Source organism: Pongo abelii, chromosome 18, assembly GCF_028885655.2.
Source record: "Pongo abelii isolate AG06213 chromosome 18, NHGRI_mPonAbe1-v2.0_pri, whole genome shotgun sequence".
In the NCBI taxonomy this organism is placed as follows: domain Eukaryota; kingdom Metazoa; phylum Chordata; class Mammalia; order Primates; family Hominidae; genus Pongo; species Pongo abelii.
Genome location: NC_072003.2, coordinates 51,313,897 through 51,339,260, shown reverse-complemented (window position 1 = coordinate 51,339,260; position 25,364 = coordinate 51,313,897). Strand labels below are relative to the sequence as shown.

The window sequence follows — 25,364 nt, the reverse complement described above, 5'->3', positions numbered from 1 at the left end:
AACTCCTCCTTACAGAGATGATAGCAATTGAATGCAGGCTTCCAATCTATGATGCCTCTGTTAGATCTTCCAAGCCTAGTAGTGTCTTTGATATCATAGGAATCTGGACCTATCACAGGGCTTCATTTCCAGATGCCACTTGATATGACATGATAAAGGACTCTGGTCTCCTCTCTTTCTATTCAGTTATTCCAAAAGCAATTTTACTTTACACAAAAAATACATAGTGGTAGAATTTGTCTTTGGGGTTGTTCTACTTTTCTTCTCAATGCCCCCTTACCTCTCTAACATCAACTTTGTCCAATTTGCTTTCAAAGAGTCATGGAATTTCAGAGTTAGAGAGAAACTTAGAATTCTTAGAGTTCAACACTTAGCTGATTCTCCAATGATATATACAGCATCCTCGAAAAGTGAGAGCCATTAGCTACCTAAATAGACCCAGGGATGGAGAGTCTACTGCCTCCATTCATTTGACTTTGCTCTAATTGGAGGACTGTTCTTCCTTATGTTTGGCTGAAACCATTTTCCTTCCTCATGGGTTTAAACATCCTACTTCTCTGTTCACTGGTTTCATGAGTATTCTCTTTGTACTTTGGCAGGATTTCTACCAAAATGCCAACTGATGGTTTAAGCTCTTATTTCTACAAGGCCTATTCTCCATGAACAGTAAACTTTAGAAAAAAAATATATAAAAATATAAATCACTATAAGAACCCCAAAGAATAATTAATACCAATGAAGTTCCAAGCACAAGCTAGAAAAAGCAGCCTGTTCTTTGCCTGTTAATTGCTACCCCATGCCTTTCTGGTCTCACAGTAGCACCATAGACAGCATCAGATGGACAGCCTCAGCATCAATTCAGGATCAATTCCTGAACTAGAATTTACAAACTTTTCTATGAGTGGGACCTGAACAAGACACAACTTCTCTGGAAGTCTCCTATTTTCTCATCTTCAAAATGAAGGGCTTCATCTCAGTTTCAAAATGTTCTCCAGCAGCCAAGTACCATGGTTTGGAGTGCCTCAATTATTACCTGACAGAGCAGTTACTGAGGTTTCCAGGTTCCAGAATTCAAGCCATCATGAACCCAATACATGTAGAACACTGATTTTGTATACTTGAGTAAATTTAACCTTAAAAAACCATTTGCTAGAATACAGTAAGTTGGAAAGTTTTGTTTCTTTAAAATGACATCACTGGGTAGATAGTAATTTTTATTTCTGGGAAGTACTTATTAAGCCATTTCAGTCTCTGTTGATATTGGATTATTACTTATCACAAGAGAGCCATCAGAGAGTTATGTGTGAACAAAATCATATGAATTACAATAGTTTACCTCTAAACAGTCTGTTAATATATTCAGATAGCACTTAGAGATCTTTCTTTGTGCCTCAACTGTGTTAATGCAGTAAAGATTAAAAACTATGCACATGTGGTCAGCACCAATATTTGTAATTAATTTTGATTTACAGTACACTAAAAAATAAATCAGGTTAAAATTGTAGCAGTTTATGTGAATAGTCATTAATGTGTTCCTCTTCTATTGCCTTATTCAGTTTTAGAAGTATATTAAAAGAATTTTGATGTTCTAAAAAGCAGATTAAAGGCATGTGGAGCCCAGACAAAGCCTAGTGAATGTGATTATTTAGCAGCAACGCAGATTGTTCTTATAGCCGTCTCCCTCGGTCCATTGTGATACTCTATATTTCAAGAGATGAAAAGAACTCTGGAAACAATTAATTTCTGTGAATAGAATTCATCCATTAGGACAGAGACAGACCTTGGGAACCATGAATTATGGTGGAAAGGGAGATTGGTGAAGGTACATCTTGGGTTGCATTCTTTCCAAAGTGATAGAAAACAAGGATGATGTGTAACTTCATATGTGAGAGGAGAGAGCTGAACATGAGATAATATTTTCAATGATATATCAATATACAGTACTACTGACACTATGTGACATTATAGAGATAGATTTTACTCCATTTCTAGAATGTAAACATTCTCCCTATCACCAGTAACTGATCATGGCACGTCCATAATTAGTGATTTGTTTTTTGGTGTATGGAGAGGTGCAGGTTGTATATACATCATGATAGTTAGCCAGGTGCTGGATACATTTTAGGTGCAATTAATTGTTGTATGAGTTGAGTGAATAAGCATTAAGTAATTATGTGGTGCTCTGAATCTGATATTTTACATCAAACCAGAATCACAGGTCTTCACTCTATTGCCCTTTTTTCCATTACTTTGTCTTAATTCATGCTTGTTCTTTTACAAACATATTTTGTTTCTGCTTAACCAAGACATAGTCATTCATTGTAGTTCTTTCATTCATTTTGGTTCATTTCAGAGGCTTCCTTCTGTTCTAGGTGTTTTGGTTGGTTCAGGGTTAATACCTCCCTTTTTCCTCAACTCTCTTGAAGCCCTTTGCAGAAATTTGGCATGTGTAATGACGTGGCACATAGCTGACCATAATCAGTATTTTCATTACTGAATTTAGCAATCTGAACCAAAACTGGCTTGTTAAGGATAGCAAACAGGATATAATGGAAATGAAATTTCTGGTTCTTGCGAAGATTCTATAACAAAAATACAATACAGTTAGCATAAATTTTGAAGAAAATCAGTTGGTATAGGACTATCACCAAGGAAGGCTTCTCAAATGCTAAACAAGATTGTCCAAGAGGCCAAAACATGTTCCATAATATGAGGACATGGCTCCATGCTGCTACGTTTTCACTCCAGCAAACTGGGCTCACTGGGCTTCACTATGGAACCCACAGGAATAGTGTGGTGAAATATCACCCTATGGGGCCTACAAATAGGCCAAAGAAAATCTAGGTAGAACTTAAAATGGAAAACAGAAGACAGAGAGTTTGGCTTCATAAGGACTATGAAGATTTCAGTGAGTGTTTGAAAATGTCTCGGATACCATCTTCTTCATGACCCTGTGAGCTGTTTCATGTTGCTTGGCCCTCTCCCTCTCTCCCCCTCTGCATCTCTGTGAGATATTTCTGAGAATGCAAAATGCAAGTGCTTATGAGCTGAACAGAGATTGTAGACAGAGACAAACTGTTCTCCTGTTCCTTGGAGTCACCAATGAAAAGGCAGACCCAGGGAGTGGGGGAATAGAGAGGATATTGTCAATACTATCTTATATGATTTATTAAGTGTGTGCGTATAATGAAAACAAATGGTATAATAACTGCTCCTTGTTGCATGTTTACTGTGTTTCAGAAAGACTTCCAAAAGGTAAAATCCTACATACCTTACTTGAAGAAAAATCTTTATTTTAGGCATGAGAAGACTGAGGCTCTCATAGTTAATGCATGGCAGAGTCAGGATCTATCCTTAGATCAGTACTGGATTTGTCTTACATCTGTTCTTAAATCTGCCTTAAATCTGTCCTTAGATCTGTCCCACTCCAAGGCCTCTTTGCCTCCATCCTACGTTGCCTTACCAAACATGGAGTTCTTGGGGACAAGGGCCTATTTTGTGTCTTGATGTCTGAACACCAAGACATTCTATAGTTGATTAAAACAGTAGCAAAAGGAATGTTCTTCTCTTCAACCCTCTGCCCTTGTATTATAAAGTATTTCAAAAAAGAGACAAGTATATGGAAAAAAAAAAACATGAGAAATGCCAATCTACAAAATCAGTGGTTCTTAACTAAGGTGATTCTGTCCACCTCCGCCTCCAGAGGACATTTTGGCAGTGTCTAGAGATAGTTTCAATGGTCATGACATGGGGAGGTGCTGCTTGGCATCCAGTGGGTAGAGGCTGGGGATGTTGCTAAGTATCCTGCCATGCACAGGGCTTTCCTCCATGACAAAAATTATTTGGTCCAAAATGTCAGTGGTACAAAGGTTGAGAAACTAAATAAAGAGTTTAGCAAACCAGACATTTTTAAAGCCCTTTTATATTCATCCTTGATTTTTCTCTTCTCCTTAAAGCAGGCAACCTTGGGCATGCTTTATGTGTATACTACTAATGTATTTACCATTAACATAAATATCTATAAATAATACAATGGATCATTTTAATATCATCTGTACATATCGTTCCCTGACTCATTTTTTAATTAAAATTAGGTTTTTAAGAGTTATGTTTTAAAAACATTTGTTTTAAAAATATCAATTTTTATAAATTTAAGCCTAGTTTACTCGTTTAAATATCAGAAGAATATTTATTATATGAATACACCACAATTTATTTATCCACTCATTTTTTGATAAACATTTAAATCATATCTGGTTTTTTCTTTACTATAGTGATTCAATAAACATTCTTGTACAAGTGTGTATACACTGGACTTTCTCTAGGGCTTACAGAGAAAAGTCAAATCTCTGGGTTATACCAACATACATTACCAACAGTGAATATGAGTTTTTATAACCTTACATCTTCTCCAGGGAATGATATTGCCAAATGTAATTTTTGTGAGAAATTCCTTCTTTTATATTGCAGAGTCTTCTGGTAGTCCTTAACACTTAATCTTAAAAGATTATCAGATTCCTTTAAAATGTTATGTGGATAGTCATTAATATGTCTCGTTTCTATTGCCTTCTATTCATGTTTAGAAGAAAATTAAATGAATTAAAGTCAGTGCCTTTTTCAACAAACTGTATTACCTCTTAATCCAACTGCCATCTAAGTGTTCATTCCTGAGGTTGAACTTTTAAGCTCATGTCAAAAATTCAGAGGTCACCATAACTCTTCTTCTGCCTTTGGCCACACTTAGACACCACAGCATTACCCTTTTGGTTCCATCCACTTCTCTTTACCTCCACTGCTAAACCCTTGGTTTGAGTCCATAATTTCTCATGGAATTTTAGCAACAACATGCTAACTGATTTTCTTGTCCTCAGTACTACCTGTCTCTCTTCTGTTTTCCACGCATAGTCCAGATTAGTCTTTCTAAAACACAAAAAAGGGCCGGGCGTAGTGGCTCACGCCTGTATTCCCAGCACTTTGAGAGGCTTAGGCAGGTGGATTACTTGAGGCCAGGAGTTTGAGACCAGCAGTTTGAGACAACATAGTGAAATCCAGTCTCTACTAAACATACAAAAATTAGCTGGGTGTGGTGACATGTGCCTGTAATCCCAGCTACTTGAGAGGCTGAGGCATGAGAATCACTTGAACCTGGGAGGTGGAGGTTGCAGTGAGCCGAGATCACGCCATTGCACTCCAGCCTGGGCAACAGAGCACGACCTCATCTCAAAAATAATAAATAAATAAATTAATTAATTAATTTAAAAAACTCAAAAAAGTTATTTTTAAAACCATTTAATGTCTCTTCCCAATGGAGTTCAAACACTTTAACCTAACCTGGCTTGCCTCTTTAGCCTTCTTGCTAACTATTCTTCCCTCCACAGTCCATCTTCCATTGTAATCAAATGGAACTACAGAAGTTCCCCCTAACCCGGAGGGGTTCCCCAGTGGATGCCTGAAACCACCAATAGTCCAGAATCCTATCTAGAGCACTACATTTTCCCTTATACAATAATGGGCAGGTTGAGTATATAAAGTGGATATGCTGAACAAAGGAATGATTCATGTTCTGAATGGGAACAAAATGGGATGGTGTGAGATTTCATCATGCTACCCAGAATGGTGCACAATTTAAAATTTACGAATTGCTTATTTCTGGATTTTTCCGTTTAGCATTTTCGGACCACAGTTGACCCCAGGTAACTGAGATCACTGAGGGTAAACTCATAGATGAGGAGGACAGCTGTACCAGCATTCCCTGCAGCGCCAAGCTTCCCATGCCTCTGCTCTGTGCATGCTAGTCTCTATGCTGCAATTTCCTTGACAAACTCTGCTCATCTACTCCTACTTATCCTCCAGGTCTCCTTCTTCAGGACATCTTCCCTCATGACGCCTGCAAGCGTGAATTCCCCTGTTTGTACTGTCCTGACACTATGTTATACTTCACTAATCACATTTCATTGTTGTTTGTCTCTTTCCATATCTGGTATCCTTACTAGGAATTCAAGGTCTTGAAAACAAGGTTTGTCTTTCACTTGTCTTCACATCTCTAATTTTCAGCACAGAATAGGTGTTCATTAAATGGGTGAGGAATAATTGTAAAAGCTTCCTTAACTATGGAATGTCTCCCAGCCCCTCAAATCATAGGCCTACACTGGGGTGAAACCTGGATCAAGAGACCTGACACCCCCATCTTTGAAATCTCATGTGAGAGCACCAAAGATCTCCTCCTGTTTTATCTGCAGGACTTATGCAAGACCCAACCTGCATGTTGACCTGCTCCAAATTTCCTACATATCTTACACTTACCATATTGTGGAATGTGTTCTTTCTAAAGTATTTTCATTAGGTTTTAAAGCCCACATGCATCTTAAAGAAAATGTAAACCACATGTTTGACATTCATTTACACTTAACTACTTTTTTCCCCATAAAAAAGAAAAATGTAAATTGATGTTCAAATGCCTTTGGGCTTTTTAATAAATGCGGCTTTCAAGTCATTTTTCTTTCCATGGAATTATTACAAAGGAAAATGCCTTTGAACAATAGAAGGTCATGGATCTATCCCAACTCTAAATAAGTGGTATTTTAGTGGGTTTTAAACATGGTTAAAGTTCTTATCCCAGAGCTCTAAACCACAAAGCCCAGTTATATTTGTTCTCTTCATCTGTCAGAGGTAAAAACAGAGGGTATTGACCTTTTATTTATCTTTGAAGCTTTAAAGTATAATTTGTTCAAGGAAAGGGTTCTGTACTTAGAACATCTCGGTTCTAGCCTTGACTTATGCTAGAAACAAGGATTATATCCGTATTAGTCTGTTCATACACTGTTATAAAGAATTACCTGAGACTGGATAATTTATAAAGAAAAGAGGTTTAATTGGCTTATGGTTCCACACGCTGTACAGGAAGCATGCCTGGGGAGGCCTTAGGAAACTTACAATCATGGCAGAATGTGAAGAGGAAGGAAGCATGTTTTCTCATGGCCAGAGCAAGAGGAAGAGAGAGAAGGGGGAGGTGCTACTCACTTTTAAACAACCAGGTCTCATGAGAACTCACTCATTGTCACAAAAATGGCAAGGGGGAATTCCACCCTCATGATCCAATCACCTCCCACCAGGCCCCTCCTCTAATATTGGGGATTACAATTTGGCATGAGATCTGGGTGAGGACACAAATCCAAACCATGTCAACATCCCTACTCTACTTACTTTATAAACTTGGTGGGAGAATAAAGTGGAATGGGGATGACAGTAAATGGATACAATAAAGAGGACTACTCACGGTCTGAAAGTGGGAGAGTGAATTAACACAATGCCTTTAGAGGGAATATCCACAGAAGTTTAAAAATAATGTATGTTCCTTCACCAAACTATATATATAAGAGTGTTTATTGTACTTGAGATTTTAAATGCCAAAAAGATGTAATTTAAATGAACATATGTGAGAACTAGTTAAATAAATTAATGAAATATTAAATGATTGTTAAAAATCATATATATAGATGTATATATGAGAAACAGAATACTTTTTCTTGGTAGGATATATAAGAAATATACAGGTGGTTACCTCTGGTGACAGAGCTTGGGGAAAGTTTTTAATTTTCAACTTATACTAATCTACTCTTGGATTTTCATGCCATGTACATGCATGGGCAATGGGCTAATGGTACGTTTTCCTTTTTTCTTTATATTCTTCTCTACACACACATTCAACACACACACACAGCCCTACACACAAATATTTAAATAATGTTTAAAGAAAGACAGAAGTATATGGTCCAATAGAAGATACTGGAAGAGCTTGTGCCCTTAGCCTAGTAATAAAGGGTTCAAGCTTCAGAGCACACAAATTTGGGTTTGCATCCTGGCCACGCCACCATTCTAGTTCTATCACCTGGGGAAAATTACTTGAATTCTCCAAACTTCAGTTTCCCTATATAAAATTGAGGGCAATAACCTACCTTTTAAGCCTATTATGAGAGATAAATTATGTAATAAATAATGAATAACAATAATGCGTAATAAATAATGCATAAAGCTGCATACAGCTTGCAAAATGGCAGACCCTCATTAAGTTATGTTTATAGTTATTGTTTTTGTTATTATTATCATCATTATTATTACAGTAAGCTAGCTAACACCTTTAAAGCTCTTTCTTCATTAAGAAGACTATTCCAAGGGGATTGAGTCCCTCAGCCTTGTTCGGGGCTAGTTTTAGGGAAAAAAAAATGTGAGAGTGTGCTCCAAGTATGGCTTAGCTGTTATAGCCAAAAGGCTCAGGTGGTTGAGGAATAACCAAGTACACATACTGAAGCAGCAGATTTCATGTGAAACATTCCCCATCTACTTTCTATGGTGCCGAGTGTCAGCCCATGTTGTGTGGAACTCTCAGCTGAGACAGGGCTTCTTAAGCAGCTCACAGCATTTAGCTTTTCAATTTTTTTTTTTTTTTTTTTTGAGGCGTAGTCTCACTCTGTCGCCCAGGCTGGAGTGCAGTGGCGCGATCTTGGCTCACTGCAAGCTCCGCCTCCTGGGTTCAGGCCATTCTCCTGCCTCAGCCTCCCGAGTAGCTGGGACTACGGGAGCCTGCCACCACGCCCGGCTAATTTTTGTATTTTTAGTAGAGACGGGGTTTCACCGTGTTAGCCAAGGTGGTCTCTATCTCCTGACCTCGTGATCCGCCCGCCTTGGCCTCCCAAAGTGCTGGGATTACAGGCGTGATGCACCGCGCTCAGCCCAGCTTTTCCATTTTTATAATAAGCTCCAGTGCCAGGTTCGGACTCCAGAATCCCTACTCTCCAGATGAGCATCCTTCAGTGGACCCATGGTTTAGTGTCTCCCCAGAATAGAGTTTTCTAGAGTTTGAAAAAGTTAAAGTGCACTCCTGACCCAAAACCATTTCTTGACTCTGAAAAGAAATTGTTCCTGGAAGTGCTTCAGGGGAAAGCTTTGGAGGAGCAGCTTTCCATTTTGCCTTGAATTGCAAACTCACATTAAAAAACATTAAGGATAATAAACTGGAAATTCAATTACCAGGCTTGAATCCAGAACACCACACACTCGATTTGGATTTGCATCTTAACTTATAGCTTGTTCTTGCCAATATTACTTACAATTCAGACTTTTGCTCATGGTATAAAAAGCACTTAGTGCACAGATGATTTCTCCTCAAGTGCTTTTTGATGGACCTGCCCAAATGTCGATTTGGGTATGAGTTTAAATTAGGAAGAAATTTAAAATATTTCTCCCTTTTATTTATCTGTTTTTATTTTTGCACTTTGGGAATCCAGAGAACTACATGACAAGAGTTTCAAATTTCTAACCGTGTTGAATGTCTCTTCTTGGATACCAAATCAGGGTTTCTATTGAATCTACATCCTAATTTACTTACATACTCTCATGTGGAGATGTTAGTCACCTGCCCTAATGAAGATGATTCCTAATATGAGGGCTTGATAAAGAATAAGTGGATACGTGATAGCCCTGCCAAAGAAACCAACTTTGAGTATAAATTTTTGTTAAAACAAATGTTAATTGAACCCATGGAGATAGAGGGTAGAATGATGGTTACCAGAGGCTGGGAAGGGGAGCAGGGAGAGGAGGAAAAAGTAGGAATGGCTAGTGGGTGTAGAAACATAGATAGAATCAGTAAGACCTAGTATTTGATAGCACAACAGGGTGACTACAGTCAACAATAATTTATTGTATATTTTAACATAACAGAAAGATTATAACTTGAAAAATTTTAACCCAAACAAATGATAAATGGTTGAGGTGATGGATATGCCATTTACCCTGATATGATCATTACACATTGTATACCTGTATCAAAATATGTCATGTACTCCATAAATATATACATCTACTATGTATCCATAAAAATGAAAAATTTAAAAATCTAAGTTAAAAAAAGACAAAGAAGAGTATGCATTTTTGGCTGGCTTTGATTGTTTTAGTAATTCAGGTATCCAGTTGTAGGTGTCTATGAATCTGGATAAATAACTCTAAAGGTAGATCTCCTTAATCCCTGAAGTACGGTATGTCTTAGCCCTGAAGGGCACAGGCAGTACTTCCTAGGTGTGAACTCAAGCTCTGTCACTTAGCAACAGTGTCAATATAGACAAGTGGCTTAAACTTTTGTGCCTCAGTTCTCTCATCTATGAAATTGGTATGCAGATGAGAGAACCTCTCTTATAGGGTTGTGTAATGATTAATAGATTTAATCATGGGTGTAAAGCTCTTAGAATAGCGTGCTTGGCACTAGTAAGCACTCAGTAAATATTAATTTTTATTGTTATCAGGTAGGACTCGTAAAAGTTTTCAAGAATAATTATATGATTCTGCTTGGGATAGAGAAAACAGTGGTTTCTCTTCGGATGCCTTCCAGGATTTTGGCTGCTCTCTAGAGCAGTGAATCTCAATCTTGGATGCACATTGGTATCACCTGGTGTCAAAGTATAATTTTCAAATGTTGAAAGCTTGAATCTCATACAAATGTACAATGACTACTTGCCAAAAAGTTATTTAATTCATTTAAGGAGGGAGCCAGCAGGATAACTTTCAATTGGTTCAAAGAGAACTAGAAAGACCAAGTAGACATAGGTCCTGAAAGAATGCTGAAGTAAGATTGCTAGGTGAGATACAAAACTGGTTAATGTTCTATGGAGCAAAAAATCCTGTAATCTTGGAATTAGACAGAAATTATTTGCAGCTCTACTAGTGAAAAAAGTATTTGCATTATTATTGTACCAGAATCTATTGCATTGCTACCAGACTTTTCCAATAGTTGTCAAACTTCAGCACGTGTCAGAATCATCCGAGAACTTGTTAGAATTACAGAAACACAAGCTCTATTCTATTTGAATAAGCTTGGGCCTCTGTTTGTTCTGCAAGGCAACATCTGCTTTTACAGAGTTGTGTAATATCCTAAGTAAATATCCTACTAAATAGTAAAATAAATGAAGGTACATTCCCCTAAAGAATTAGATAGTCTTTGGGTAGGCTTGTTAGACAATCTTCCATCATGACAGTGAATGGCTATGTAGTCATCTCTTATCTCCATGTTTTTTTTTCCCAATACTGAGTTGCAATTAAAAACAACAACAACAACAACAAAACAAAACAAAACAAAACAATAAGCTGCTTGTGGCTAGGTACCACCCCTAGCTTCTGACTAATTGACCTTAAGTGTGATTTAGCAATCAAGGTCATAAAATTTCTCCAGGTGATTCTAATATGCTGTCAAGGTGACAGCCTCTGGTCTTTAAGGTTGCCTCATTTCCTGACTGCATTCTCTATTGTACTCAGTGTCAATAACATAATATGTGTTCAATATTATGTATTAAAGATTTAATAAATTAAATGAGTACAGACCAATTTGAAATGGCTTGAGTTGCAGTAGGCACAGATTTATTTAGCCAATCTTCAATAAAAGTGGACGCTTCCACAAGGATGGTTACACCCTCCTCAGTTTCAGGAAGACAGCAGAGACTTCTCCAGTTAACATTCTCTTATGACTGGTACACCATTCACATCACTGTACCCAATTTACAGGTCTCTTGGATGTGGCTAAACTATCTCTTCCTTCCCACCTGTTCTAAACAAAATTTTTTTTTTGTCAAACAAAAATCCTATTTTTTTCCTGGAACAAAATTGAAATCTTAATCATTTGCAAAAGTCTTAAGAGGGAACAATCTTTAAAAGATAAAAATAACACTTTTTTTGCTTCTGTTTTACTCTCAAGACCTCGAAGGCTGTCATCATTACCCAATTTTTTTCCACTCCAGGATTCTTGTGTCTTCCCCTGAAGGTGCAACTTTCTGTATGGTGTTGCTCTAGGGAGTCTGTAAGGTGGGTGGTTTAGGAGATGGACACCTCAGCCACCATTCCTTTACCAAGATCATTCTTAAGGAGCCATCAGTCTTTTCCTTTGGTTGTCTTTACTTCATTCTTCTCCTCTTTGCTTTTGCTTGGTCATTCTGTAAGCAAGAGTGAAAATTATCTTCACTACTGTCACCAGAATTCTTTTGCTGGGAGGAAGCTGTTTGATGTGGAAAAATAGCATCCCTAAGTGCCTGGATTCAAAATGAGACTCTGAGGGCATGGGAGTGCCTAGGACTTCGACAAAGTCAAGATAATGGCTGAACTCCTCGACCTGCAACAAAGAAAGGAATTTGTTTCTCTTCCTGAGAGAAAGGAGAAAAGACAAAGAGGAACAGAGAAGAGACACTGTGATGGTGGAAATCTGGGTGCAGCACAAGGCTGAAGAGCTAGATAAAGCCTCTGGTGGCAGAGAGGCTGGGAGATGTGTGAGAACAGGCTGGCTTTGCTCATTGCTCTTGGCACTGCTGTGGCATGAGTCCCACATCTTTGCAACCCTACTCCCCACCTCTTCAGTAAAGTTTATTTTGCACATACATGTCTAAGGTGAATATATGTGCCTGTGCAAATTATAAAAAGTAGCATAGAATTTTATGACTGGATGAAAGTAACAGAGTCAACATACATGGAAATTATAGCCAAAGCCAGGAGGAAACTGTGCTTGTGGAAACCCTGGAGAAGACTTTGGATGTATTGAGGTACTAGAATGAAGTTCAAGGCAGTTCTACGTAGGGTTACACTGAATTCACCCTTTCCACAGTGATTTAATGGGAGGATAAAGAGTAAACAGATCTCTACTAGATACTGTGCAGGATTCCAAGACCACCCAGAGACACCTTATCAAGGACTGGCAAGCTAGTGGAGGTAAGAGACACATACAAAGAGCTAAATCTTAACACCAGGAAGACTGTATCTTAGAAATGCAAAGAATAAGTTCAAAGTAAGAGATCTCTTCCAATTACAGAGACTGTGAAAGCTACAGGAAAAAAAAAAATGGTTCCTGAGCTAAACATTGAAAAATAAATAGCATTCAGATATGGAGATGGGAGAATAATAATAATAACCACCATCATCATCATCACACCTATATATTAGATGGGGAAAATATACCTATGTAACCACCACCCCCATTAAGATACAAGATATTTATTGCTTTAGTTTCCTTATGTCCCTAACCAAGTGAAACCCCATGACCTTTCACTCCAGAAAAACACTCTGATTTCTGTCACCATGAATCAGATTTGTACATTGTGCTGAGTGTTTACTTGCATTATGTCATTTGATCCTTATAAAAGCCCTTCGATGTAAATAAAATGAATGTCTCCATTGTACAGATGAGAGGCCAGGCTTGGTTTAGTAAGTAATTTGCTCCAAATCGCATAGCTAGAATTTGGCAAAGCTGAAACTTGAACCCAAAGCTAATTTTAAAGACCAGACTCTTATCTAATTCACAGAGAAAATAACATAAGCAAGATGAAGAAAACTATATAATATATATGGACAATAGTAAGTAATTTGGTTACAGTATAAGGCATATGAGGAAAGTAAAGTTTAGCTAAAATGTTCTGGTCTTCTATGGGTCTCTCTTCCATCCAGAAGAAGTACTGTGTGTGCCTGTAATGCTCCCACTTATAATAACTCTGACCCTTAAACCTGCTGGCTTCAATCACCTTGTAGAAGATTTTTACATGTCAAATAGTGTTCTATTTATGAGGCACAGGATAACTCCCAGGTGGCCCTGTTAAATAATAAGTGTTGACTTCATAGTATTTGCTGTTATTTATACATATGCATGTACACATTTGTACAGAAATAAATACACATTGCACACATGGGCATCTGTGCTGAAGTATGCAGCCAAGTGTCAGCACATTATCAGATTTAAATTAGCTGCCTGACTCTATTAATAGCCCTGGTTTTCCAGTTTTTGAAATAAAAGATCCCAGAACAGCTGGGCTAAAATCTGAAACAGAATGGAAGAATACAACCCTGTAAGCAGTAGTAGTCTGTCGATAACTGCTAAATAAAGTTTGTTGCTTCATAGGTTTGTGCAGATGCCTATAAAACAACCCTTGAAATGCTAAGTGCTTTTTAAAAACAGCATAATCTTCAACCAATGAAAGGGGTTGATTATGCTTTATCAATCATTTTGGAAACCTCACTGACATCCCATTAAAATTTGAAAGCAGGGCTAAATCCAGGAGCAGATAGTGTCCATGCAGGCCACATGGTTTCATGAAAGGGCAGCAAGAAGATTTCTACCCACTTATCAAAGTTTCTTTCCTGCCAGTTTATTATTTCTGGAATTCCACCATTAAACATTTGGACTTTTAAAATGCAATGCTGTCTTAGGTCATTTTGTGTTGCTATCAAGGAATACCTGAGGCTGGGTAATTTATAAAGAAAAATGTTTCTGTGTGGCTGTATTAGAAGCAAGGCACCAGCATCTGCTTCTGGTGAGGACTTTGGGAAGCTTCCAATCATGGTAGAGGAGGAAGAGGAGCCGGTGTGTAGCATGGTGAGACAGGGAGCAAGAGAGAGAGGAAAGGGATGCCATGCTCTTATAAACACTCAGCTCTCTCACGAACTAAGGAAGTAAGTATTCCGTCATTACCACAGGGACCACACCAAGTCATTAATGAGGGATCCACCCCCAAGGCCCCAACACCTCCCATTATGTCCCATCTCTAACACTGGGGTTCAAATTTCAATGTGATATTTGGAGGGGACAAATATCCAAACCATAACACAATTCAGTTCAATGTCTCTTCTACAATTTATCTCTTGACTCCCTAAGTACTATGTGCTCCTACCTCACTGCTTCCTGAACGTGTAGTACACGGTACTTTGCTCTGCCACTTAGTTCATGCTGTTGACTAACCTGTATGTCCTTCCTTCCTCTGCCTGGCAAAATGCCACTCTTTGAAGCTCATCTCAAAGCACCCCTCCCATGACATTTACAAGATACTCCTCCACTGTCTCCCTACCTGCCCAGGCAGAATAAATCATGTCTGCCCTGGTCTTCCCATAGAACTGTAATTTTTTTTCTTTTTTCAGATGGAATCTCACTGTGTTGCCAGGCTGGAGTGCAGTGGCACTATCTTGGCTCACTGCAACCTCTGCCTCCTGGGTTCAAGCGATTCCCCTGCCTCAGCCTCCGGAGTAGCTGGGACTACAGGCACATGCCACCATGCCTGGCTCATTTTTTTTTTTTTTTTTTTTTTGTATTTTAGTAGAGATGGGGTTTCACTATGTTGGCCAGGATGGTCTCAATCTCCTGACCTCGTGATCCACCCATCTCGGCCTCCCAAAGTGCTGGGATTGCAGGCGTGAGCCACCCTGCCTGGCCAGAACTGTTCTTGAACTATGGTGACAAGTGTCACATCTTTTCATAGCATACATCTCTTGCTAGAGTGAGAGCTCATATCTACTGTGGCCTTAAAGAGTGACCCTGGGGCTGGGAATATTGGTTTTACCTGGGAGACAGAATATCAGAATTTCAGGCGCTTTCTAGATCTTCTGCATCAGAAACTCATTTTTACTAATATCCCAAGGTGGATTCATACAGATACTAACATTTGAGAGAGCCATCCTGGAGGACAAAGAACATGGCTTAGTGATCCTGTTCTCCATCACAGCACCAAGCAGGCTATGTATTCATTCAACAAATAGATGCAAGGGACCACAAGCTAGACATTGTATTAAGAGCCAATGATTAAAAGATGACCAGGACATGAAGCACGTAAAATTATAGTTACACTTTCAGTTACAGATTAGAATTCCATAGATGAAGTAAGAAAAGGCCAAGTCAATTGAAAGCCTTGAAAAGGCTTTATGAGTCTGAGAAACACAAAACTGGACATTATTCAATGGGTTCCTTTACTGTGGGACATCTCAGAGCACTTGAATGCATTTGTGTCTTGTGACTCTAAAATGTGTGTTCTGTCTCAAACTTATTTAATCATATGCATGGCCAATCTTGTGGGATTGTTTTTCAAAACATACATTGAAAATCACTAGTCTACTCCCACATGTTTGGATTTCATTTTATTTGGCCTGGTGACAGTATTTGTAATGTCTCCCATAGTGAGTGAAGTATTGAACACCTAACATTTTTCTCAACCAAGCTGTAAGCTCTTTAAGAAGGGAGAATATCTTTTACTTATTAGTTTTTCTACTCCAGCTTTCACACTGCTACTCAATCAGAATTTGCTGAAGGTTGTCCTGTGTCTGCCTTGCAATCAAACAAAGCATGAAGCCATGGTAGATTCTTGATTGAGAACAAACTCTACGGGGTTTAACATAGTAAAGAAGACACTCAAATGGGGGTTGTAATCCTGGCTCAGGTCCTAGCTGTGTTGATTTTGAGCTGGTCACTTACCCTCTCTAGGCCCTAACATTTACTTCATGTGCCAAGCATGGCTACTGTGTGACCATGTTCTATGGTGTCAGGATCTGCAAGTTTACGAGTCTTCAATAGACATGAGGCCAGGTGCAGTGGTTCACGCCTGTGCGGATCACCCAAGGTCAGGAGTTCGAGACCAGCCGGGCCAACATGGCGAAACCCCGTCTCTAGTAAAAATACAAACATTAGCTGGGTGTGGTTGTGGGTGCTTGTAATCTCAGCTACTCAGAAGGCTGAGGCAGGGAGAATCACTTGAATCTGGGAGATGGAGGTTGCAGTGAGCTGAGATCGTACCATTGCACTCCAGCCTCGACAACAGAGTGAGACTCAGTCTCAGCCTGGGCAACAGAGTGAGACTCAGTCTCAAAAAAAAAAAAGATATGGATACAGGTAGAGAGGTTAGAATTGAATTTTACGGAAAATTCTGTACTCTGCTTTTCTGAAAATAGTGTTTGAAAATTAGAACCAGTATTTTAGGATGATTGATATGAGAGCCATTCCAGAGGCTATAAGATGCATACAACATCTTCTAGAGAGAGATTTTTCAGTCCTGACATTATTTTATCTGTAAAATGGGAATTATAACATTGGTTTCCCTTTATCATTATTCATTTGGAACTTCAATAAATCTGAGAAGATTTAGCCTTACTAATTTTAAAAGTAGCTACTAAAATATAAAATTAGACTATAACCACAACAACAAAATGTTGAACATGCATTGAATTCTAAAGTATTATTAACACAAGACTAAAAAATAATACCATATGCTTGTTTAGCATTGGTCTTCCAAGCTGCTCAAACCACTTCACCCTGGTTACCTGAAATATTAATATCCTCATTTTATGGATGGAGGAACAGAAGTGCAGATGTGAGCTAGCTCACTGAAATACCACCGATGTCCTATTCAGAGCTGGGCATTGTCCCTGGGTCTCATGCTCCCCAGTCTGGCCTTTTACCCACCAAGAGATATGCAAAAGAATTTTCATTTTGACCTTCAGCCTGGATGATAAAAGCTGTCTTCCCCCCTGAAATATGTGTACATGCACTGTGAGTTGTGTATTTATATGATTTCCTGAAACCTGCAGATAAACAATGATAATTGGAAATGGCTGGTGTGCTTTGGCAGATTTGAAATACTGTAGCACTTAACTAAGTCCGAATGCTTCTCATGATAAGCAACCTTCACTTACCCGAAATCGAGGGCCATGATTAACTGGAAATTGGCTGGTATTAATTATGAAGCATGCCCTATAAATCTCTCTGCTGATGGGACCCTGGGCAGGTCTGAAATCAGACTAGGTCTTCAGGGGGTTGAGTTGGGAACACGCAGGAGAGCCTGGTACTCTCCTTCTCAGTCCATATCTGCCTCCTAGTTCCTAGCAGCCCCGATTGCATGTATTTCAACCTCCATTTCCATCTCAGTGAGGTTATGTCCAATGTGATTGTACCTTACCCTGGCAGGGCCCACCCACCAACCTTGCTCGTTTATCTCCCCTTTGGCCTCCAACATCAGAGTACTTGTAGAGCCTTATAATGTGCTAAACATTAATATTCACTAACTTCCTCCAGGGAGCTACGCTTCGCCGAGTGCATTTTCACCTGAAAGGAGTTGTTTAATATAAACATTTGGTTAATATTCTGTACATTTGAAAGTATTTTATCAGCATTGGTGTAGGACCAAAAGTTGTTTAAATTCAATGGGAACTGATTATGCGCCAAGAACTGGTCCTTTCCGAAAGAGTGTGTTTCCCCCCTAATATAATGTATAAATTATCAAACTCACTTACAAGGTTGATGGGAACACTTTGTGGACAAACCTGCAGGCCTGCATTTCTTCTGACTGAGTATTCATCAGCTCTGATGCTGGTGTTAAATGGGGAAAAATATTATACAACATTGCTTTAAAAACCGTCTAAATATAATTATCAACATCTCTGGAGTGATAATAATTATCATAACAGGAGTTCATCAGAGGAAACACACGGTTTGACGAGGATCCTCTACTCTCGAGTTACTGCCACCTCACAGAAGAAGGATGCAACAACATTTCTTTTCTTCTTTACCTCTCTAAAGAACCCTAGCTCTCTGAACTGTCTTTTGGTCAATTTTTCTTTACATGTGTCTCTGTGACACTCATTACCCCAAAGAATTGTTAGGTACACAAACAAGCAGATCCAATAAGGGTTGGAATAGATAAATGAAAACTACATTCCTATGTGTCTACTGAGATTTATTTGAATTACAGTCCAAATTTTTAGTTAAAGTTTTCACAAGAAGGGTTGCTCCATCCTCCCCCAAAAGAATGTGTTTCTCCTTGACTACAAATCTTTAAAAAATCGCTTCATAGGCCCTGTTTTAACTTACAGAGGACTATATCTGAGTTAGATGCTGATTGGGATACTGGAATAGTGACTTCCATGTAAAAATCCTTTGCAAATATGTTGCATAAAGGACATGGCGATGGCATGTATTCACTATCAGGTCCATAACAGAGGCCCATATGACAATTTGGTGCTAACACGACCCTTGGAATAGGTAGGGCTGCACAGCAACTTCTGCTCTCTTCTCTTTTTGCGATGGAATCAGTTGACTTGAAGCTGAACATATGGTCCCTGTTGGATACTGATTTTTCTTTCAACTTTTTATTTTAAACTGGAAAATATAACTTACTGGAGAGTAAATTGAAATATATATGTGTATATATATATATACACATATATACATACATACATACACACACACACATATATATATATTTCTTCTTCAAGAGCTTACAATCTGGTTGATAAGAACAGTTAGATGTCCAATACTTCATTCATTATGGCAGACAATACAAATACTGTCGCCAGGCCAAACAAAATGAAATCCAGACATAAATTTATATGTACGCATAACAAGTAAAAATCTATCTATGTGGCCACCAACTGCCTACTCTTCTTGATAGCAACTCTCTCCCTACCCTATCAAGTTTACTATGTCCTTAAGTGTAACTGGAGTTTGTTCATTTTCAATGATGATAAATGGATTTTTGGACCAATTGTCAATAATACTGATAGGCATTTGGGAAATTTCTGTTTGGGGCTATTACAAGCTATGGTGCTGGGAGCATCCTCATTGGTGTAAATAGACAGTTGTACACACACCTTAGAGTATAATTGTTAGGTAAGAATTTTTGCATTTCTTTAATTTTATTGGATAATGCCCAACTGTTTTCCAAAGTGTTGGCAGCAACTTTTATTCCTACCAGCAGCATATAAGAGCTCTGAATGCCCTACATCTTTAGTAATACTTGATGTTGCTGAACTTTTAAATTTGAGCCAAACTGGTGGGTGCATAGTGGCATCCTTCTATAGTTTTAATTTGCATTTCTCTGGATATGGATAAGATTAAACACATTTTTGATTTATTAAGATATGGATATGGATATTGAGATATGTTGAGATATGTATGTGGATAAGATTAAACACATTTTGACTGTTGGGAATTCTTTGGTAATGTGTCCCTTCAAGCCATTTGCCCATATGTGGAGTGGGCTGTCTGGTTGATTTGGTGACCTGATAAAAGAATGACAGCCCTGTTATTGTGTATATGTACAAAGTGCTCAGCGTTGCCATCACTTTTAAACAATTTAACTATGGTAAAAACAAAACCATGATTAGTGTAGATTGCCTAGCTTAAGTCTGCTAGTTTGGATATTCTTACGAGTTTCCATAGTAAAGAAAATAGGGATTACTGAAGAGCGCCATTGGGGCCATATCTCAACATCAAAAGTCCTTTGCTTGCAGTTGGAAGGGCTCTGACTCCTTCAAGGATCATTTAGATTGCTGTAGCAAGGATTTAATAATGCATACCATAAAGTTCCAGAAAAAATAAATTTCTCTATCAGTGAATAGCCAACTTACTCACAGGACCTTGGAAGAATACCAAAAAGTAATCTCTTGGATACTAAAAACACTCATTAGTGCTCTGACAGTGGGAATATTGGCATCCTAATTGGCAACATAGCCACATACATGATAGTCACAATGAGTCAGACCATGAAACACTCAGCCCGGAATTATTTATGGAGAGAGAGAATTGGGCAAGAATATGCCCAACTCACCCTCTGAGATGCTGCTTCAAATGGTCCAGACACTTTCAAAATCTGGAATTCTTCCAGGATTTATCCCCTACAGGTAAACACTTATTGATTCTATTGGTGATCCTACAATTCACACATTCCCTCTGTGTGTCTCAAGTTCCAGCTCTCTAAGGTCATTGGCAACTCCAGTTGCCTCATCCTCCCCAAAGAAGGTGTCTCTTCTTGACTACAAATCTTTTAAAAAATCGCTTCATAGGCCATGTTTTAACTTATAGAAGACTGTATCTGAGTTAGATGCTGATTGGGATACTGGAGTAGTGGCTTCCATGTAAAAATCCTTTGCAAATATGTTGCATAAAGGACATGGCTATGGCATGTATTCACTGTCAGGCCCGGAACAGAGGCTCATATGACAACTTGGTCCTAATAGGACCCTTGGAATAGGTGAGGCTGCACAGCTCCTTTTTCTCTCTTTTCTTTTTGTGATGGAATCAGTTGGCTTGAAGCTGAACATATGGCAACTGCTGTCATATCACAGAAACCATTCCCTCTGCCATGGCAACCAAAGAATCAATGCACACTAAGATCTTGGGCTTACTCAATAAACACACAATGTCACAATGCGTAGACATTTTGTTTGTTTGTTTTTAGAAGCATTTAGAATAGCTATAGATAATTAATATGTTTCTTTAAACACATTTCTCAAGTCTTTCTGTTAAGAGAGATACTTGGAATTTATGTATCTTGTTCTACTTCATTTCTGAAGCAATTTCTTAATGGAAACACATTTCATTTCCAAATTCAGGGATATTATTCATCCCTGAGTTCACTGGATTCAATTCTGTTTTCTCCCAAAGATCTTTGAAATTAATTCACCAATATGTTGTTGCTAAATTCGATACCCAAGGAATAGCACAGGGATCAGAAGAACTGTCCTGATGCATCTAATAGCTATAAACTAAATAATTTGGCTCAGGACTGATGAGAATATCAGAGGCATGCATTCTGCTTAGTATTTTAAGGGTATGTGTTTAGTTTTGCACCCGTGCCCATCTTGGTGCATTCTTTCCTTGCTCGGTTCCGAAGGATAATTGCAACCTATTGTCTATACCAAAGTAGTTCCATTACATAAAGGGTTGGAGGGGGAAGAAATATAAGGGAGGGAATTTCTGTGAGAAAGCATTGCCAGGGGCTGTTTCTTCAGGGTTTACATAGCCTCATTCCAAGAAAAAACAAACCAAGGTGTTGAAAGGAGCAATAACTGGGACTAGGAGGCATAAAAGTTTGGTTTCCACTTCTGTCTTACTTTCATTGTCTCCAGCCCCTCAGACACAGCTGGGTAGTAGAGACTGTGGTACAAAGGGCCTTTCTGGATGAAATCCATGTTTCTTTAACCCTCAGCAGTGTGCTGTTTTCTCTGTGTCATGTTCACCCATTAGCATTTTAATCTAGCTTCATATGGCACTATTCTGCAGATGGATTTGCTTTCTTGCCTTTGTTTGTTGTATGAGTGACAAACATGAGGGCATTTTCATGATTGGGAAAATGCCATGAAGTTGTGAAAATCAGGTGACTTCTTCTTGCCAAGCCCCAAGGAATGGGAAAGCAGAAATGGCTCCAAGGAGGACTGCAAATGTTCTCAATATTAAAATGCTCAGGAGACTTTATCTGATCAAATGAGAAGGTCTAGTGGAGGCCTGAAGACTCAGACATGACCCTGAATTTCTCTATCTGCTAAATGGGATGTGGCTCATCCGACTCTTCAGGAAGTCCTTCAATCAATCCTTTCTTTAATATGGGCACCTCCTTCTTTCTGTGGCTTCTAAGCAGCACTGGGAAATAAGATACACGTTTACATATTGCTTTGGTGGCATAGTGATGAGTCGATAGACTGTTCACTCTTATAAAACTATTTTCAAACATTGAAGTGTTTCTGTTTTATGACTTCATCACTCTTTGAGGTCTGTACATTTTTACATTTACCTGGTATTTCCCAAGAAATCATGTATGGGTTGGGTCTATAAGTAAACAACCTCCCAATAGGCGACTTTAAGTAGAAAAAATGACAGTTTGGGGGATGAGAAGCAAAGAAAGAGTTGATGAAAAGAGTCAAACTCTGTCAAATATTTTTAGAGATTTATTCTGAGCCAAATATGAGCCAAATATGCCCATGGCCCATGACACAGCCCTCAGGAGGTCCTGAGAACATGTGCCCAAGGTGGTCGTTGTAAAGCTTGGTTTTATTTTATATATTTTAGGGAGGCATGAGACATCAAATACATTTAAGAAATACATTGGTTTTGTTCAGAAAGGTGGGAAAAAAAGTGGAGGCTTCTGGGCTATAGGTAAATTTAAACATTTTCTGGTTGACAATTGGTTGAGTTTATCTGAAGATCTGGAATCAAAGGAAATGTTCAGGTTAAGATAAAGGACTGTGGAAACCAAGTTTTATTGTGCAGAGGAAGCTCTCAGATAGCAGACTTCAGAGAGGGCAGGTTGTAAAATGTTTCTTATCAGACCTAAAAGGATGCCTGGCTCTTAGTTGATTGTCTCCTGGATCTGGAAAGGAAGGGGAAAAAAAAACAAAGGGGAAAGGGGATTCTCTAGAGAATGTGGATTTTTCCCACAAGAGACTTGCAGGACAATTTCAAGGTATGGCAAGGAAATATATTTTGGGATAAAACATTTTGATTTTCTTCCTTGTTATGCTGGAGTCAGATTGGAAAGTAAATTACAATATACAGGGTTAAATAAAACCCATCTGATGAGAGTTCATGGTTTGTAGGCCATGACTCCCGAGACCCCTTAGATAGGAATTTGGGCAAGATAAAAAAAAATCAGAGCTTAGTCCTCAAAACAATCTTATAAAGGCCGTCTCTTTTCTATACAGTGTATATTTCTAAGCACTTTGTATTTTGTTTTAATATTTGCTGACATGTCTTCGGGTAATGTGTACAGTCTAAGTCATGAATAGCCAGTACTTGTTCAACATACTTCCATTCGCCTTCCAGAGTTCAAGAAAGACATAGCTAATCAAACACAACACTCTTTCCTGCTGAACCACAACACAGTCTCAGAATATTTCTCAAGGTGACACTGCATGCAGACTCTATCAGTTGATCAGAGTTGCAATGCAAGATAAGATAACCTGCCCTCCTAGGTCTGGGCTCAGCCAGTGATGTGGTTCCTCTTCTTAGGATGAGTGGCCAGATATAGAAGACAACCTTAGTCTGAAAGGTATAAATATTCAACTTTTCCTGCAGCTCCCTCCTCCTTCAGCCTCTAGTGAAGCATTCCAGTTACAGCAGGGACAACTTTGGCAGGCAAACACAGTTTCGTCTGTCTCATTCCAGGCCACAGCCTCCCTTATGTCCTTACGCCTTCTCTCTGCATTCCTCAAGGATTTGAGTTGCTTTCTCCTGGTGCATCCTCTAATCCCTAATAAAGTTCTGGGTCCACAGGCATGGTAAGCAGAATTTTGAGATGGCTCTCACAATTCTTGCCCCCCTAGTGTTTGCGCTGTTTACTCTCATGATTAGGTTGCATACTATGATAAAGGTGAAGGGATTCTGTCGACATAATTAAGGTCCCAGAGAAGTTGATTCTGAGTTAATCACAAGAAAGATTATCATGGGTGGGTCTGATCTAATCAAATGAGTTCTTCAAAGGCCGGGACATTTATAAAGAAAGAAATAGAAATTCTGCTTGTCTTGAAGGATTAAACAGTCACATGCTAAACTACCTGTGTGAAGGGCCAAGTGACAAGAGCCTGAGAGCAACCTCTAGCTGCTGAGAGAAGTCCCTGGCCAACAACTAGCAAGAAAATGGAAACCTCACTCATACAGTCACAAGAAAATAAATTCTTCCAACAATCTGGAGGAGCTTGGTGGTGGACATTTATCTGGTTGGTCTCCAGATGATTATGTAAATGACCAACATCTTGTTTTCAGCCTCGTGTGTACCCAGCTAAAACATGTCAGGCTCCTGACCCACAAAACCTGTGAGATAATGAATTTATGGTGTTAAACCACTAAGTTTGTAGTCATTCATTATGTAGTAATAGAAAATGGAGGCACTAGATACAGAATTATCTACTTGACCCTTTCTATTGCCTCTCAAAACCAGCAAATGGTTTCTTTTGAGTGTCTTACTGTTTTTTCCCATAGGAAAATTAGCATAGTATAAGAACATCAACCAAACAGTGATAATATTGGGGGAATTAAAGAAATTTCACAAGCTCTTATGTCACAACAGTTATTTCTAGTCCATGTGAAGACTAGAGATGGGATCATCCCTCCCACTCTTCTTCATTCCCCTGAGACGGATATTGCTAGTCCAAAGATGGAATGGGTGAAATCCCTGCCTTAGAAAATACCCAGTGGTGATGTAAGGTGAGACTTGTCTTAGAGGAAATCTTAACAGCCTCCAAGCCCTCCTTGGTGAATTCTCTTATTTGCAAGTGTTAAAGTGATTTACCCGGCCTTTTATTCCACTCTCTGCTACGTTCTATGTATACCTTATCTCCCTCATGAAGGGGCACTGCTTTCTTCAAGGCATTTAGTAAGAAATGAACATTATTAATCATTTACAGTTTGAAAAGCTCCAGACAAGAGTCTGTTTTATCACTGTGTCATTCATTGCTTGGGGTAGCCAAGTTTACCATAAATAACTATCACAGAATTTCTTACAATGGATCAAATGGATCCTCTCCCTTTTTTTTGGAAAAGCCTTTTTGAGTTATTTTTATTTGGGACTTTCATTAACTTATACTCTAAATCGGGGAATGACAATATAATAATTTTACCTACTTCATAAGGTTTTTGTGACGATTCAGTGAGTAAATACATGAGAAGTTCTTAGCACTATAAAGCACATAACAGATGCTTAATAAATCTTAGCCATTATCATGGTGATTACATTAAATATCTAGTAGGCTTCCAGCAGTGTTCAAGACCTTCAAGAGGGCAAGCAAACATTCTTTTGTACCAGCTACATATGTCACAA

The 25,364-nt window shown here is 38.7% G+C and overlaps 1 long non-coding RNA gene across 1 annotated transcript; it reads right to left on the bottom strand.

Moving 5' to 3' along the window:
• Positions 1–11,381: 11,381 nt before the first annotated feature.
• Positions 11,382–25,295, bottom strand: LOC103892674 (uncharacterized). The gene is made up of 3 exons (XR_656893.4): positions 25,169–25,295; positions 15,351–15,466; positions 11,382–12,148 (listed from the first exon to the last, which is right to left on the bottom strand). It is a non-coding gene; the product is annotated as an uncharacterized LOC103892674 (long non-coding RNA).
• Between the last annotated feature and the right edge of the window lie 69 nt (positions 25,296–25,364).